The sequence below is a fragment of the Entelurus aequoreus genome, linkage group LG25 (genome assembly GCF_033978785.1).
Source record: "Entelurus aequoreus isolate RoL-2023_Sb linkage group LG25, RoL_Eaeq_v1.1, whole genome shotgun sequence".
Classification (NCBI taxonomy): Eukaryota; Metazoa; Chordata; class Actinopteri; order Syngnathiformes; family Syngnathidae; genus Entelurus; species Entelurus aequoreus.
Genome location: NC_084755.1, coordinates 36,996,695 through 37,012,260, shown reverse-complemented (window position 1 = coordinate 37,012,260; position 15,566 = coordinate 36,996,695). Strand labels below are relative to the sequence as shown.

At 41.0% G+C, this 15,566-nt stretch overlaps 2 protein-coding genes across 3 annotated transcripts in view; one reads left to right on the top strand and one right to left on the bottom strand.

The window, feature by feature from the left end:
* Positions 1–15,566, bottom strand: part of csf2rb (colony stimulating factor 2 receptor subunit beta) — a 134,465-nt gene that overhangs the window by 38,722 nt on the left and 80,177 nt on the right. The window lies entirely within an intron of this gene.
* The window catches only part of pvalb6 (parvalbumin 6), a 135,269-nt gene continuing 128,033 nt past the window's right edge, over positions 8,331–15,566 (top strand). The window contains exon 1 of the mRNA XM_062036970.1: positions 8,331–8,561. The gene's annotated coding sequence lies outside the window, so the exon portion shown is untranslated. The remainder of the gene's footprint in view (positions 8,562–15,566) is intronic.

The window sequence follows — 15,566 nt, the reverse complement described above, 5'->3', positions numbered from 1 at the left end:
CGCCCAGAGTGCTCTGAGCTGATAAACAGCTGGAGGAGACAAATCGGACTCACTTTCTCCCCATCCCATTCATTTTCCTCCACTCACTCACACACACCACATAATATTGCCGTCACAGCACACTTGCATTCCATTACAGGCCAATTTCACTGGAGAACAAATACATGGAAGGGGAAAATAGTGTGGCGTCAGCAGCCGTTGCCATGACATACTCTTGAAAAGAAAGACGCTGTAATGATAAGTCTGTCATTGTTCTCGCGTGCACGCCGCATTGAGGGAAAATCCATATGTCGTGCATAAAAAACGATTTTTCATAAACCCTCCCGTTTTGCTTCAGAGAACGCAATCACCGCTCTATGACAAGAGACGCTCGTGCAGACACAGGTTGATCTGAGGGGTTTTGAAACCGACAAAATCGTCCCTAGCAAGGTCAGAATGGCATCTACTACACAGGTGAAACTCCCAAAATTTGATTGGAGGATAGGATAGGATGGGATAGGATAGGATAGGTCTTTATTGTCATTGCACAAGTACAACAAAACTTTGTTTTCAGCACAAACCCGTTCAAGATTAGACAAACAAACAGTGTGCAGGGTTACAGAACAGGAACGCTGATGGGTCGCCACAAGGCGCCCCGTAAAAAGATGGGGAAAAAGGTAAAATGCTGGTAAATACAATCTAGAATGGGACCCAGTCTGGAGTGGAAAAAAACCTCCATAGCAAAGCACATATACATATTACAACATACATCTCCAGATATCTAGCAACAGAGGGAAGGGAGTGCAGGGTCATGGTGGCAGGCCGCAGCTCTCAGGCGCTGACAATCCTTTCATCACTCCTACGGGATTTGCGTCGAGGGCGTTGGATTGGGGGGGGTTGGGGTATGTATGTGTGTGGCGTATATTTTTTTGTGGATGCATGTGTGTGTGTGTAAGCCTGTCATGCAGCCGACGAGTCCAAAGTCAACAACAACAGGTGTGTGTCCATGAGAGACAAGAAGGGAGTTTGTTGTGTCTTCGCCGCACTGTCCTTCGGGAGAGTCTCCAAGCCAGGGAAACAATCCAAGTTAGAATGTTTTGTATATGAGTGAAAATAAAATTTGCTTTTCACTCTAAATCAGGGGTGGGCAATTAATTTTTACCGGGGGCCGCATGAGCAACCCGAGCACTGCTGGAGGGCCACATCGACAATATTTCAATTAAATTTTGCTCAATATTATTTTTGATATATACCGTAAGATAAATAATAATAATAATTAATAATAATAGTAATACTTCAACATAGTGTATGTAACAGCATTCCATGACTAATATAAATAAATTAACATGAATAATAAATGACAGTAAAATAAGCACACGTATGACTGAGGAGTCATAGTGTAACTTTGTGTGATGTTTGAGTTGTCCGACTTTTTGTGTGGCCATAAACGCACCAGTGGTTTATTGGTATGTGTGTTGGTGACAGATGACAAGTTGGTTTTGGCCTGGTTTGTACGGCAGAAAATGACTAGTTTTTCGAGATAGAAGTGTTTTACTTATGTTTTTGGTGTGGTTATGGCCGAATATAAACAGTTTTGCTCAATAAAGTGATCGATATAATTCCTGTCCTCGAAGCATCTCGATAGACGTTACAATAATTGAACGGTGTTCAATTGAACGGTGTTGACGAACACCATTAGGGCCGCTTGTTGTCACTGTCACTCAAAGTTGCATTGCAAAATTACATAGAATAAATATGTTTATTTTGTTTAGAATTCAGATGGGATTTGATTTGGTGCGCGGCATATATTTGCTGCGCGCAGCAGACGCGGTCGGGTTGGGGCAGGGGCGTGGTTGGAGGCGTGGTTAAGGGCATGGTTAATAGGAGAGTATATTTACAGCTAGAATTCACCAACTCAAGTATTTCATATATATATATATATATATATGTATGAAATACTTGACTTTCAGTGAATTCTAGCTATATATATATGTATATATATTTATTTTATTATACATCTAAATAAAATAAATACTTGAATTTAAGTGTTCCGGGGGCTATCCAGTAGATGGCAGTATTGTCCTGTTTAACTTCTCCTCCGTTCATGACTCGGCCACCTTGTTCAATGGAGAAGTCTGTTTTACAAAATGTACAGGCAACATAATTACATACCCCTTCCCCTTCGAACTGTCCTGGATGAACTGAAATTCTTGTTTCCATTCGTTTTGGAACTTGCAAGCGTATTTCTTCATCTCGCTCGTCGACGGCGTCGCCATGTCTGTAACTTCCTCGTTCTACTGCTTCGTCTCCTTGTTGTGTGCGCAGTTGTGCACTCTACTCTCTGAAAGCCGTAGATGTTATGACGTCATTAGGCAGGCAAGCTGTTTATATTGTGGGAAAGCGGGCGTGAGAACAGGCTGTCCCCACTCAGGTCCGCATTGAGCTGGAGGGGGCGTGGCCTCCAGCTCCGGCTGAATACCGGGAGTTTGTCCGGAGAAAATTTCTGCCGGGAGTCTCCCGCTAAAAACGGGAGGGTTGGCAAGTATGCTCTAAATTGTCTATGACTGGTCCTCAAACCTGCGGGCCAGACCAGATCCGATCCAGAATCACAAGAGTGTCCACGGTTCTTCCCGCATCCTCCAATCATTTATGGCAACTTTGGGGTACTTTGAAGACTGCCAGCAACTTCCAATTTGTGGACAAACCAGAGCAACGCTTACTCCAATCAAATTAATCGATTTAATTGATACATCGTTGCGGCCCAAGTCAGTTGTAATTCGAGGTTATTATTTAGTCAACTGGCATTTGCGGAAGAATAATTGCCTTTGAGAAATCGAACCTACAGCAGCCGACTGGTGTGGAAAATAAAATAAATAAAAACACAGCAGGATTCCTTTGGGATTCTTTTTGGGTTATTTCAAAGACTTTATGTGTCAAGATGGATGAGACAAGAAAGAGGCTGCGGGATTCTTTGTGACTTCCTCTCCCCGAGCCAATGTGCCCTTGAGTTGTGCAGAATGAATCTACACCTAGAGGAGTTCATCTACACCTTCCGAGGAATAAATCTACGTCAGCACTTTTTTAGAGCCGACTCAGACTTTCTTTCTTTTTCTTTTTTTTAAAGGTAAATTATTTCCCCTCATGTGTCAACGCGCCGCTGGTGTCTTAGCATGAAGGACACATGACCGGCGGTTTGAGAAATTGTAACCTGCGGCCGTTTCTCATGGTTGCACATTCCCAGGGCGTTCAGCAATGGAGATCCATTGTAAATGTCACACGCTGGCAGGATGAAGAATGCACTTCTAGGTCACGTGCGCATCAAGTAAAAGTTCCTGAAAGGGGAAAACGATGGATCAGTGGATTTTCATATTATCGTAATGCAACATTTACAGCAACCTTTAATTCCATGTTCTCCATCTTAGTCCATTGCCCTTCCACACCATAGTCTTGAGGTTTTTGTTTCCATTCCGAGGTTGCGAGTAAATTGCAGATGGATTTACACCAGTGCTATTCAACTGCAAAACTTGGGAAACAAACATTTTTGCAGAAAATTCCTGTTTCATCTGACATCACATGGACAAAGATAGGACCTTCTGGAGGAAAGTTCTGTGGCCAGATGAAACAAACAACACCCAGCAATATGTTTGGGGGAGAAAAGGTAAAGACCTTTAATCCCAGGAACACCATTCCCACCGTCAAGCATGGTGGTGGTAGTATTATGCTCTGGGTCTGTTTTGCTGCCAATGGAACTGCTGCTTTACAGAGAGTAAATGGGACAATGAAAAAGGAGGATTACCTCCGAATTCTTCAGGACAACCTAAAATCATCAGCCCGGAGTTTGGGTCTTGGGCGCAGTTGGGTGTTCCAACAGGACAATGACCACCAAACACACGTCAAAAGTGGTAAAGGAATGGCTAAATCAGGCTACAATGAAGGTTTTAGAATGGCCTTCCCAAAGTCCTGACTTAAACGTGTGGACAACGCTGAAGAAACAAGTTCAACACATTTAGCTGAACTGCACCAATTTTGTCAAGAGGAGTGGTCAAAAATTCCAGCAGAAGCTTGTGGATGGCTACCAAAAGCGCCTTATTGCAGTGAAACTTGCCAAGGGACATGTAAGCAAATATTAACATTGCTGTATGTATACTTTTGACCCAGCACATTTGCTCACTGTGAGGAGGCGTGGCCGGCGGACCTGCAGCGAGGCAGGGCACGCTGGGGCCGACTCCGAGATGGCGGCGAGGAGGCGTGGCCGGCGAACCTGCAGCAAGGCGGGGCACGCCGGGACCGCCTCCGAGATTGACCTCGCGCCAACATATCTGTCCGACTTCCTCAGCCTTACTGCCCCACCCGATCCCTAAGATCAGCCGATCAGCTGCCACTGGTGGTCCCTGACACAAGGCTGAAGCTTAGAGGTGACAGAGCTTTCGCCGCTGCTGCTCCCAAGCTCTGGAATGACCTACCTCTGGGTGTTAGACAAGCCTCCTATCCTCCTGTTTTTAAATCTCTCTTAAAAAAATACTTTTATTCAATGGCTTATAACACTGAGTGATATCCATCCTGCAATGGCGCCCCAAAATACACCCGCTGTGAACCTGTTTTTATGTTTTATTTATTTATTTTCTACCGTTTTCTGTTTGTGTTGTGTTGTGTTTGCTCGGTACTCGTATTATCACCTACCCATTGTATAGCACTTTGGCTAACCCTGTGGTAAATCTTAAATGTGCTTTATAAATAAAGTTGATTTGATTTGATGGACGTCAGGTGCGTGGATCGCCCACCTGGGCACAATTCTGTAATCACCTGTCAGTGTGTAAAAGGGCAGCAGCCGAGAAGGACGAGCGACAAGGAGTTGGAGAGCCAGTCGATGCAGAGCGAAAGCGACAGAGAGCGAGACGAAGACGACGACGCGGGAGGCTGAAAAGCAACCGAAGAGCGAGTAGTTGGAAGAGGAGCTGAAAAGCGACCCGACGAGACGAAGGTTTTATTGAAAGAATAAAACAAAGTCACAAACTGCTCGCCGTCATGTCAGTTCTTGGTGGTCCATGGAACCCGGAGGGAGGAAAACCTCCACAGTCACATTTTTAGTAGACCCATAATAAATTCATAAAAGAACCAAACTTCATGAATGTTTTTTGTGACCAACAAGTATGTGCTCCAATCACTCTAACAAAAAAATAAGAGTTGTATTGGAAACTCAAGACAGCCATGACATTATGTTCTTTACAAGTGTATGTAAGCTTTCGACCAAGACTGTAGAACACGGAGGTCCAAACGTGTGATTTACATAACTGAGGCGTTCCTCCAGGTACCCATTTAAGCACTCTCCTTTTTGGCAGTAGCACACTTTTTCTTGTAAGTCATGTTCTCTAACAAAGGTGTGGCTTCATCTGGCCAAAACCTTCAGCTATCACTAGATGAGTTTGCAGCAACCGGGATGAAAATCAGTACTTCCAAGTCCAAATCCATGGTTCTTGCTCGGAAAAGTGTGGAATGCCATCTGGGGCGGAGAGCTTTCTTCAAGTGGAGGGGTTCAAGTACCTCGGGGGCCTTGTACACGAGTGAAGGAAGAGTGGATCGTGAGATCGACCGGTGGATCGGTGCGGCGTCTGCAGTGATGCGGACCCCGTATCGATCAGTCGTGGTGAAAAAGGAGCTTAGCCGGAAGGCGAAGCTCTCAATTCACCGGTCGATCTACGTTCCCATCCTCAGCTATGGTCATGAGCTTTGGCTTATGACTGAATAGACAAGATAACGGGTACAAGTCGTTGGGTGGTGGGGCTCTTCCTTTAGAGATAGGATGAGAAGCTCTGTTAGGAACTCAGAGTCAAGCCGCTGCTCCTCCACATCGAGAGTAGCCAGATAAGGGGGTTTGGGCATCTGGTCAGAGTGCGTCCTGGGCATGTTTGACCGGGTGGAGGCCACGGGGAAGACGTTATGTCTCCTAGCTGGCCTAGGAACTCTCTGCTTAGGCTGCTGCCCAACAGACCAGACTTCGGATAGGCGGACGAAGATGGAAGTGAAACTTGTCAAGGGAGTGAAGGAAGAGTGGATCGTGAGATCGACAGGCGGTCTCCCCCCTAGTGGAGGGGGGGGGGGACACACAGGTTCGGTGTCCATGGATGAATTGCTGGCTGTCCAGAATCAGGACCCGGGGTGGACCGCTCGCCTGTGCATCGGTTGGGGACATCTCTGCGCTGCTGACCCGTCTCCGCTCGGGATGGTCTCCTGCTGGCCCCACTATGGACTGGACTCTCACTATTATGCTAGATCCACCATGGACTGGACTCTCACACTATTATGTTAGATCCACTATGGACTAGACTTTCACAATATTATGTTAGATCCACAATGGACTGGACTCTCACAATATTATGTTAGATCCACTATGGACTGGACTCTCACTATTATGTTAGATCCACTATCGACTGGACTCTCACTATTATGTTAGATCCACTATGGACTGGACTTTCACACTATTATGCTAGATCCACTATGAACTGGACTCTCACACTATTATGTTAGATCCACTATGGACTAGACTTTCACAATATTATGTTAGATCCACTATGGACTGGACTCTCACTATTATGTTAGATCCACTATGGACTGGACTCTCACATTATTATGTTAAATCCACTATGGACTGGACTCTTACTATTATGTTAGATCCACTATGGACTGGACTTTCACAATATTATGTTAGATCCACTATGGACTTGACTCTCACTATTATGTTAGATCCACTATGGACTGGACTTTCACAATATTATGTTAGATCCACTATGGACTGGACTCTCACTATTATGCTAGATCCACTATGGACTGGACTCTCACACTATTATGTTAGATCCACTATGGACTAGACTTTCACAATATTATGTTAGATCCACTATGGACTGGACACTCACTATTATGTTAGATCCACTATGGACTGGACTCTCACACTATTATGTTAGATCCACTATGGACTGGACTCTCACTATTATGTTAGATCCACTATGCACTGGACTCTCACTATTATGTTAGATCCACTATGGACTGGACTCTCACTATTATGTTAGATCCACTATGGACTGGACTCTCACTATTATGTTAGATCCACTATGGACTGTACTCTCACTATTATGTTAGATCCACTATGGACTGGACTCTCACTATTATGTTAGATCCACTATGGACTGGACTCTCACTATTATGTTAGATCCACTATGGACTGTACTCTCACTATTATGTTAGATCCACTATGGACTGGACTCTCACACTATTATGTTAGATCCACTATGGACTGGACTCTCACTATTATGTTAGATCCACTATGGACTGGACTCTCACACTATTATGTTAGATCCACTATGGACTGGACTCTCACTATTATGTTAGATCCACTATGGACTGGACTTTCACAATATTATGTTAGATCCACTATGGACTGGACTCTCACACTATTATGTTAGATCCACTATGGACTGGACTCTCACTATTATGTTAGATCCACTATGCACTGGACTCTCACTATTATGTTAGATCCACTATGGACTGGACTCTCACTATTATGTTGGATCCACTATGGACTGGACTTTCACAATATTATGTTAGATCCACTATGGACTGGACTCTCACACTATTATGTTAGATCCACTATGGACTGGACTCTCACTATTATGTTAGATCCACTATGGACTGGACTTTCACAATATTATGTCAGACCCACTCGACATCCATTGCATCCGGTCTCCCCTAGAGGGGGTGGGGGGGTTACCCACATATGCGGTCCTCTCCAAGGTTTCTCATAGTCATTCACATCGACGTCCCACTGGGTTGTGAGTTTTTCCTTGCCCTTATGTGGGCGCTGTACCGCGGACGTCGTTGTGGCTTGTGCAGCCCTTTGAGACACTTGTGATTTAGGGCTATATAGATAAACATTGATGGATTGATTGATTGATTGATTGATACTCTGCCGAGCTCTAGACAGCCCCGACACTCAACAACGGCACTTCATTTGCAGACTATAATTACTAATTTGCATGAAATATTTTTAACCCAAATAGGTGAAATTACACAATCCACGGCCCACCAGACTGTACCTCACGCCGCGGCGGCACAGTGGTTGAAAAACACTGGCTTACAGTGCGATTTATGGGACACTTTTGTCTCAATATGTCTTCTAATTGTATATTTTGGGAAAACAATTAACCTTATTTAATTTTTTCCTCCATCCGTCCACGTCTAACATCACACAATCCCCTCCCATCCCAATCCTGCTTTCTCTCCCTTTCATCCTCCATCCTCTCCCTCTCTCCCTCTCTCTCTTTCTCCCCTTCATCTCACCTCCAGTCCGCCTGAGAAAAACCCTCCTCTTCCTCTTGGATCACAAAGCATCCACTTTCTCTTCAAACCGCTCACTCTTCTCTTGTCTTGCAGTCTCATCTCCTCTCTCTCTCTCTCTTTCTCTCTCTGCTGCTCTGTCTCGCCCTTTCTCTTCCCGTCCTCCACTTGGCTTTGTCCATCAGCAGCTTGCAGGCTCACCGCTGTCCCTCCAACCTTTTGAGGACTCGGGACTAAGTCTCTGTCATTTGGAGGTAAGTGTGGCTGTCAACCATGTGGGTTTTTTGTTTTGTTTTTGTTTTGTATTTTACGAGGCTGTGAAAAAAAATAAATAAAAAAAGATGCATGAGTGTACAAAACCCCTGAATAGTGAAATAAAAAAGACGAGGTAACACTTTAGTATGGGGGACATATTCACCATTAATTAGTTGCTTATTAACATGCAAATTAGTAACATATTGCCTCTTAATTAGTCATTATTAAGTACTTATAAATGCATTATTATACAAGCAGTAAGCCATTAAGTAAGAGTCTTCCCTCAATAACCTCAGAATTATTGCTTATTAGTAACCCTAACCCGAACCCTTATATGTTACCCTAGTGTCCAAATAACTCTCAATTAAGTCTTTGTTACTTAGAACCATGTTTTTTCAACCTTTTTTGAGCCAAGGCACATTTTTTGCGTTGAAAAAATCCGGAGTCACACCACCAGCAGACATCATTAAAAAACGAAACTCAGTTGACCGTAAAAAGTCGATTGTTGGGTATGACTTTAAAGCATAACCAAGCATGCATCACTATAGCTCTTGTCTCAAAGTAGGTGTACGGTCGCCACCTGTCACATCACACCGTGACTTATTTTGAGTGTATTGCCGTTTTCCTGTGTGTAGTGTTTTAGTTCTTGTCTTGCGCTCCTATTTTAGTGGCTTTTTCTCTCTTTTCTGTATTTTCCTTTAGCAGTTTCGTGTTTTCCTTTGAGCGATATTTCCCGCATCTACTTTGTTTTAGCAATCCAGAAGATCCCAGTTGTTTTTATCCTTCTTTGTGGGGACATTGTTGATTGTCATGTCATGTTCGGATGTACTTTGTGGACGCCGTCTTTGCTCCACAGTAAGTCTTTGCTGTCGTCCAGCATTCTGTTTTTTTTTTTTTACTTTGCAGCAAGTTCAGTTTTAGTTTTGTTCCCTAAGCTTCAATTACTTTTCTTAGGGGCACTCACCTTTTGTTTATTTTTGGTTTAAGCATTAGATACCTTTTTACCTGCGCACTGCCTCCCGCTGTTTCCGACATCTACAAAGCAATTAGCTACCGGCTGCCACCTACTGATATGGGAGAGTATTACACGGTTACTCTGCCGAGCTCTAGACAGCACCGACACTCAACAACAACACGTATTTGCAGACTATAATTACTGGTTTGGCAAAAAATATTTTTAACCCAAATAGGTTAAATTAGATCATTTCCCAAGGCACACCAGACTGTGGTTGAAAAACTGACTTAGAATGTGTTCCCCATACAGAAAAGGAGGTGAAGAAGTGATAAAGTGAAATTCCACGTACAAAACGTAGTAGTTGAGTCAAAAAATGATGATATGATTGCAGTAAAAACACCAGAGCCAAAATTTCATTCACAAACTGGAGCTGGAAAAAAGACGATGGTGATTGGTTCTCTGAAAACTGTGAGTCACTGTTAGTGTGTTAGTGTGAGTGTGTGTGTGTGTGTGTGTGTGTGTGTGTGTGTGTGTGTGTGTGTGTGTGTGTGTGTGTGTGTGTGTGTGTGTGTGTGTGTGTGTGTGTGTGTGTGTGTGTGTGTGTGTAAGGGGGGAGAAAAATCCATTACATTCCCTTACAAGTGCTGGTGACTCTTCAGGGCGCACACTTGAATGAAACGGCAGGGTTTTCCTCGTACGCTACACATGTCTTACACCAGAGGTGTCAAACTCATTTTAGATCGGGGGGGCCACACGGAGGAAAAAGTCTACTCCCAAGTGGGGCCGGACTGGTAAAATCACGGCACTATAACTTAAAAATAAAGACAACATCAGATTGTTTTCTTTGTTTAATATTTTTAAATAGGCACATTCTGAAATTGTACAAATCATAATGTTGTGGGGTTTTCGGTAACACTTTAGTATGGGGAACGTAACACTTAATTGAGAGTTATTTGGACCAGGTCCTCTTACATCTCTAGAGCAGTGTTTTTCAACCACTGTGCCGCGGTGTGCCGTGAGATACAGTCTGGTGTGCCGTGGGAGATGATCTAATTTCACCTAATTGGGTTAAAAATATTGTTTGCAGACCAGTAATTATAGTCTGCAAATGATGTGTTGTTGAGTGTCGGTGCTGTCTAGAGCTCGGCAGAGTAACCGTGTAATACTCTTCCATATCAGTAGGTGGCAGCCGGTAGCTAATTGCTTTGTAGATGTCGGAAACAGCGGGAGGCAAGGTGCAGGTAAAAAGGTGTCTAATGCTTAAACCAAAAATCTACTCCTGGTAAAAAATAAAGACAAAATAAAAATTAAAAATAAAAATAAAAATAAAAATAAAAATAAAAATAAAAATAAAAATAAAAATAAAAATAAAAATAAAAATAAAAATAAAAATAAAAATAAAAATGAAAATAAAAATAAAAATAAAAATAAAAATAAAAATAAGCTAAAGGAAGGCTATGTAGGACAAAACTAAAACTGGACTGGCTACAAAGTAAACAAAAACGGAATGCTGGACGACAGCAAAGACTTACTGTGGAGCAAAGACGGCGTCCACAATGTACACCCGAACATGACGTGACAATCAGCAATGTCCCCACAAAGAAGGATAAAAACAACTGAAATATTCTTGATTGCTAAAACAAAGTAGATGCGGGGAAGTATCGTTCAGAGGAAGACATGAAACTGCTACAGGAAAATACCCAAAAAAGAGAAAAAGCCACCAAAATAGGAGCGCAAGACAAGAACTAAAACACTACACACAGGAAAACAGCAAAAAAGTCCAAATAAGTCAGGGGGTGATGTGACAGGTGGTGACAGTACACCTACTTTGAGACAAGAGCTATAGTGATGCACGGTTGGTTATTGTTTGAATTCATATCCAGCAATTGCAACAACGACTTTTTACTGTCAACTAAGTTTTGTTTTTTAATGATTTCTGCTGGTGGTGTGCCTCTGGATTTTTTCAACGCAAAAAATGTGCCTTGGCTCAAAAGTGGTTGAAAAACACTGCTCTAGAGGACCTGCATAAGAGACACTGCAACAGGAGAGCAAACAGCATCCTCAGGGACTCATCCCACCCAGGTCACCACTGGCTTGAACTCTTGCCCTCAGGGAGGCGCTATAAGACCATCAAAGCAAGGACAAATAGACTGAAAAACAGCTTCTATCCTAGAGCTGTTATTGCCCTAAACTCTGCACTTACCTGAACACTCACCACTTTATTACTTGCTTACCTCTGATAAAGATCTACTGTACAATATGTTTTTTTAACATTGTATTATGTTTTTAAATTGTTGTTGTGTTAAGACTATTTTATGTAGGTTTGTTTTAAAAGCACTGAGCTGGATTGCTGTCCAATTTCGTTGTTTCCATACAATGACAATAAAGGTATTCTGATATTCTGATTCTGTAATGTGTCGTAAAATCACGGCATGATGACTTCAAAATAAAGACAACTTCAGATAGTTTTCTTTGTTCAAAAATAGAACAGGCACATTCTGAAATTGTACAAATCATAATGTTTTGTTTTGTTTTGTTTTTTACACTTACATGTTGCGGTTGATAGTATATATACTTTATTTGTCGTTATTTATATTTTTTGAATAAATTATGTGATAAAGTTCATCAGTCAACTCATTTGTGTTTATTTTCAATCCATCAAGATGAAAAAATGATATCAAAATGAAATTACAGACCGCTCCCAGTCTGTGGAACGCTCTCCCTGACCACCTGAGGGCACCACAGACTGTGGATGCTTTTAAAAAAGGCTTAAAAACCCTTCTTTTTATAAAAATTAAAAAAAAATACTTTTTTTTAGATACATGCATACTAGTTCTAGCTATTTGGCTGTTCTAGTTTTTATTTTTTATACATTTTGTATTATCTTTTTATTTTTATTTATTTTCAATACACTGTAGCACTTTGAGGTTGTTTACTCAATGTAAAGTGTTTTTTACAAATAAAATCTATGATTATTATTATTATTATTTATGTAGTTTGATCATTTTCCTCGACTGATGTACTAACATCGTGTGGTTTATTTTGCACATGTGTAGCACCGTCTACAAAGAATTGCTATTGCGACATCTAGTGGACACATTTAGAACAGCAGTTTATTTCATTCCCAAAGTTTCAGGTTCATTTTTATACTTAGCAAACTCATCCCGCGGGCCGGCCAAAACCTGTTCACACCCCTGCCTTACACAGTCGTGTACAGAGTGTGTAGTTTTGTGTTAACACACGTTTTTGTGCACATGAATGTTGCATTTTACATATGCGACGATGATGTTTCCCAGAATTTGTATCAGTCAAAACTGCACAATATTGCCATAAGCCGTGTTTTCTACTCGGGTTATGGATCTTTGGGTACTGCACCGTTCGATTCGATTCTTGGAGATAACGATCCAATTCAGAATCGATTCACATATACTCACATACATAGGTACCTACGCTCCCACATACATACACAAATACAGTACATACCTACATACTCAAAGTTTGTACATCCACACGCACATTCACTGTACAAACATACATATAAACATACATGTACATATACATTCACTGTACAAACACACACATACATATAAACATACATGTACATATACATTCACTGTACAAACACACACATACATATACTGTACATATACATTCACTGTACAAACATACATATACACATACTGTACATATACATTCACTGTACAAACATACATATAAACATACATGTACATATACATTCACTGTACAAACACACATATACACATACATGTACATATACATTCACTGTACAAACACACACATACACATACTGTACATATACAATCACTGTACAAACATAAATATACACATACTGTACATATACATTCACTGTACAAACATACATATAAACATACTGTACATATACAAGTACATATACATACATACACTCATGCACATAATCACGTTTCATCAAACATATATTAACGTTGTTGCCCTAGGGTAGACTGGGTAACACATGGCACACTGACAAAGCGTAACCTAGTGTTACTATAACAATCTACAAGGTTAATATAGGTTGCTGCTCTTTCTTCCCCTCCATTTAATTGCTTTCTTTTGTATCTCTAGTTATCATTACGTATACGCATTGTTGAATTTGAACAACTGTATTGTTGATAATTGAGGTAAATTATTGGCATAGTTCATTATCAATAGTGATATTTCTATTGGTATTTGTATTGCTCCATTTGTAGTGTAATAATGCTCATTGTCATTTCTGTATTATTATTTATTTCGCTAACTGCTTCTTTGCTATGACTTTTACCATCATATTTGAACATGTTGTATTTGCTGATGTTGCTCTATTGTTGTTGTTGTTGTTTTGATTTATTCCTCAAAATCAAAGTACTACAAAAAACAGAACACAAGGCGAAGGCACAACGCACTGATTGTACTAGGAGCTAAACTAAGACTAAGCATAAACTATGAACAAGGAAAACTTATGTTGACTGTGGCATGAGATAAACAAGACTTACTTAGACAAGGCATGAAACGAACACTTGGCATAAACTATGAACAAGGAAAACTTACATTGACTGTGGCATGAAACAAACAAGACTTACTTAGACAAGGCATGAAACGAACACTTGGCATAAACTATGAACAGGGAAAACTTTTGTTGACTGTGGCATGAAATAAACAAGACTTACTTAGACAAGGCATGAAGCAAACACTTAGCATAAACTATGAACAAGGAAAATGTACGTTGACTGTGGCATGAAATAAACAAGACTTACTTGGACAAGGCATGAAGCGAACACTTAGCATAAACTATGAACATGGAAAACTTACGTTGACTGTGGCATGAAACAAACAAGACTTACTTAGACAAGGCATGAAGCGAACACTTAGCATAAACTATGAACAAGGAAAACTTACGTTGACTGTGGCATGACATAAACAAGACTTACTTAGACAAGGCGTGAAGCGAACACATAGCATAAACTATGAACAAGGAAAACTTACATTGACTGTGGCATGAAACAAACAAGACTTACTTAGACAAGGCATGAAACGAACACTTGGCATAAACTATGAACAGGGAAAACTTTTGTTGACTGTGGCATGAAATAAACAAGACTTACTTAGACAAGGCATGAAGCAAACACTTAGCATAAACTATGAACAAGGAAAATGTACGTTGACTGTGGCATGAAATAAACAAGACTTACTTGGACAAGGCATGAAGCGAACACTTAGCATAATCTATGAACAAGGAAAACTTACGTTGACTGTAGCATGAAACAAACAAGACTTACTTAAACAAGGCATGAACCGAACACATAGCATAAACTATGAACATGGAAAACTTACGTTGACTGTGGCATGAAACAAACAAGACTTACTTAGACAAGGCATGAAGCGAACACTTAGCATAAACTATGAACGAGGAAAAACTTACGTTGACTGTGGCATGACATAAACAAGACTTACTTAGACAACGCATGAAGCGAACACTTAGCATAAACTATGAACAAGGAAAACTTACGTTGACTGTGGCATGACATAAACAAGACTTACTTAGACAACGCATGAAGCGAACACTTGGCATAAACTATGAACAAGGAAAACTTACATTGACTGTGGCATGAAATAAACAAGACTTACTTAGACAAGGCATGAAACGAACACTTGGCATAAACTATGAACAGGGAAAACTTTTGTTGACTGTGGCATGAAATAAACAAGACTTACTTAGACAAGGCATGAAGCGAACACTTAGCATAAACTATGAACAAGGAAAACGTATGTTGACTGTGGCATGAAATAAACAAGACTTACTTGGACAAGGCATGAAGCGAACACTTAGCATAAACTATGAACAAGGAAAACTTACGTTGACTGTGGCATGAATAAACAAGACTTACTTAGACAAGGCATGAAGCGAACACTTAGCATAAACTATGGCAGGGAAAACTTACGTTGACTGTGGCATGAAACAAACAAGACTTACTTAGACAAGGCATGAAGCGAACACTTAGCATAAACTATGAACAAGGAAAACGTATGTCGA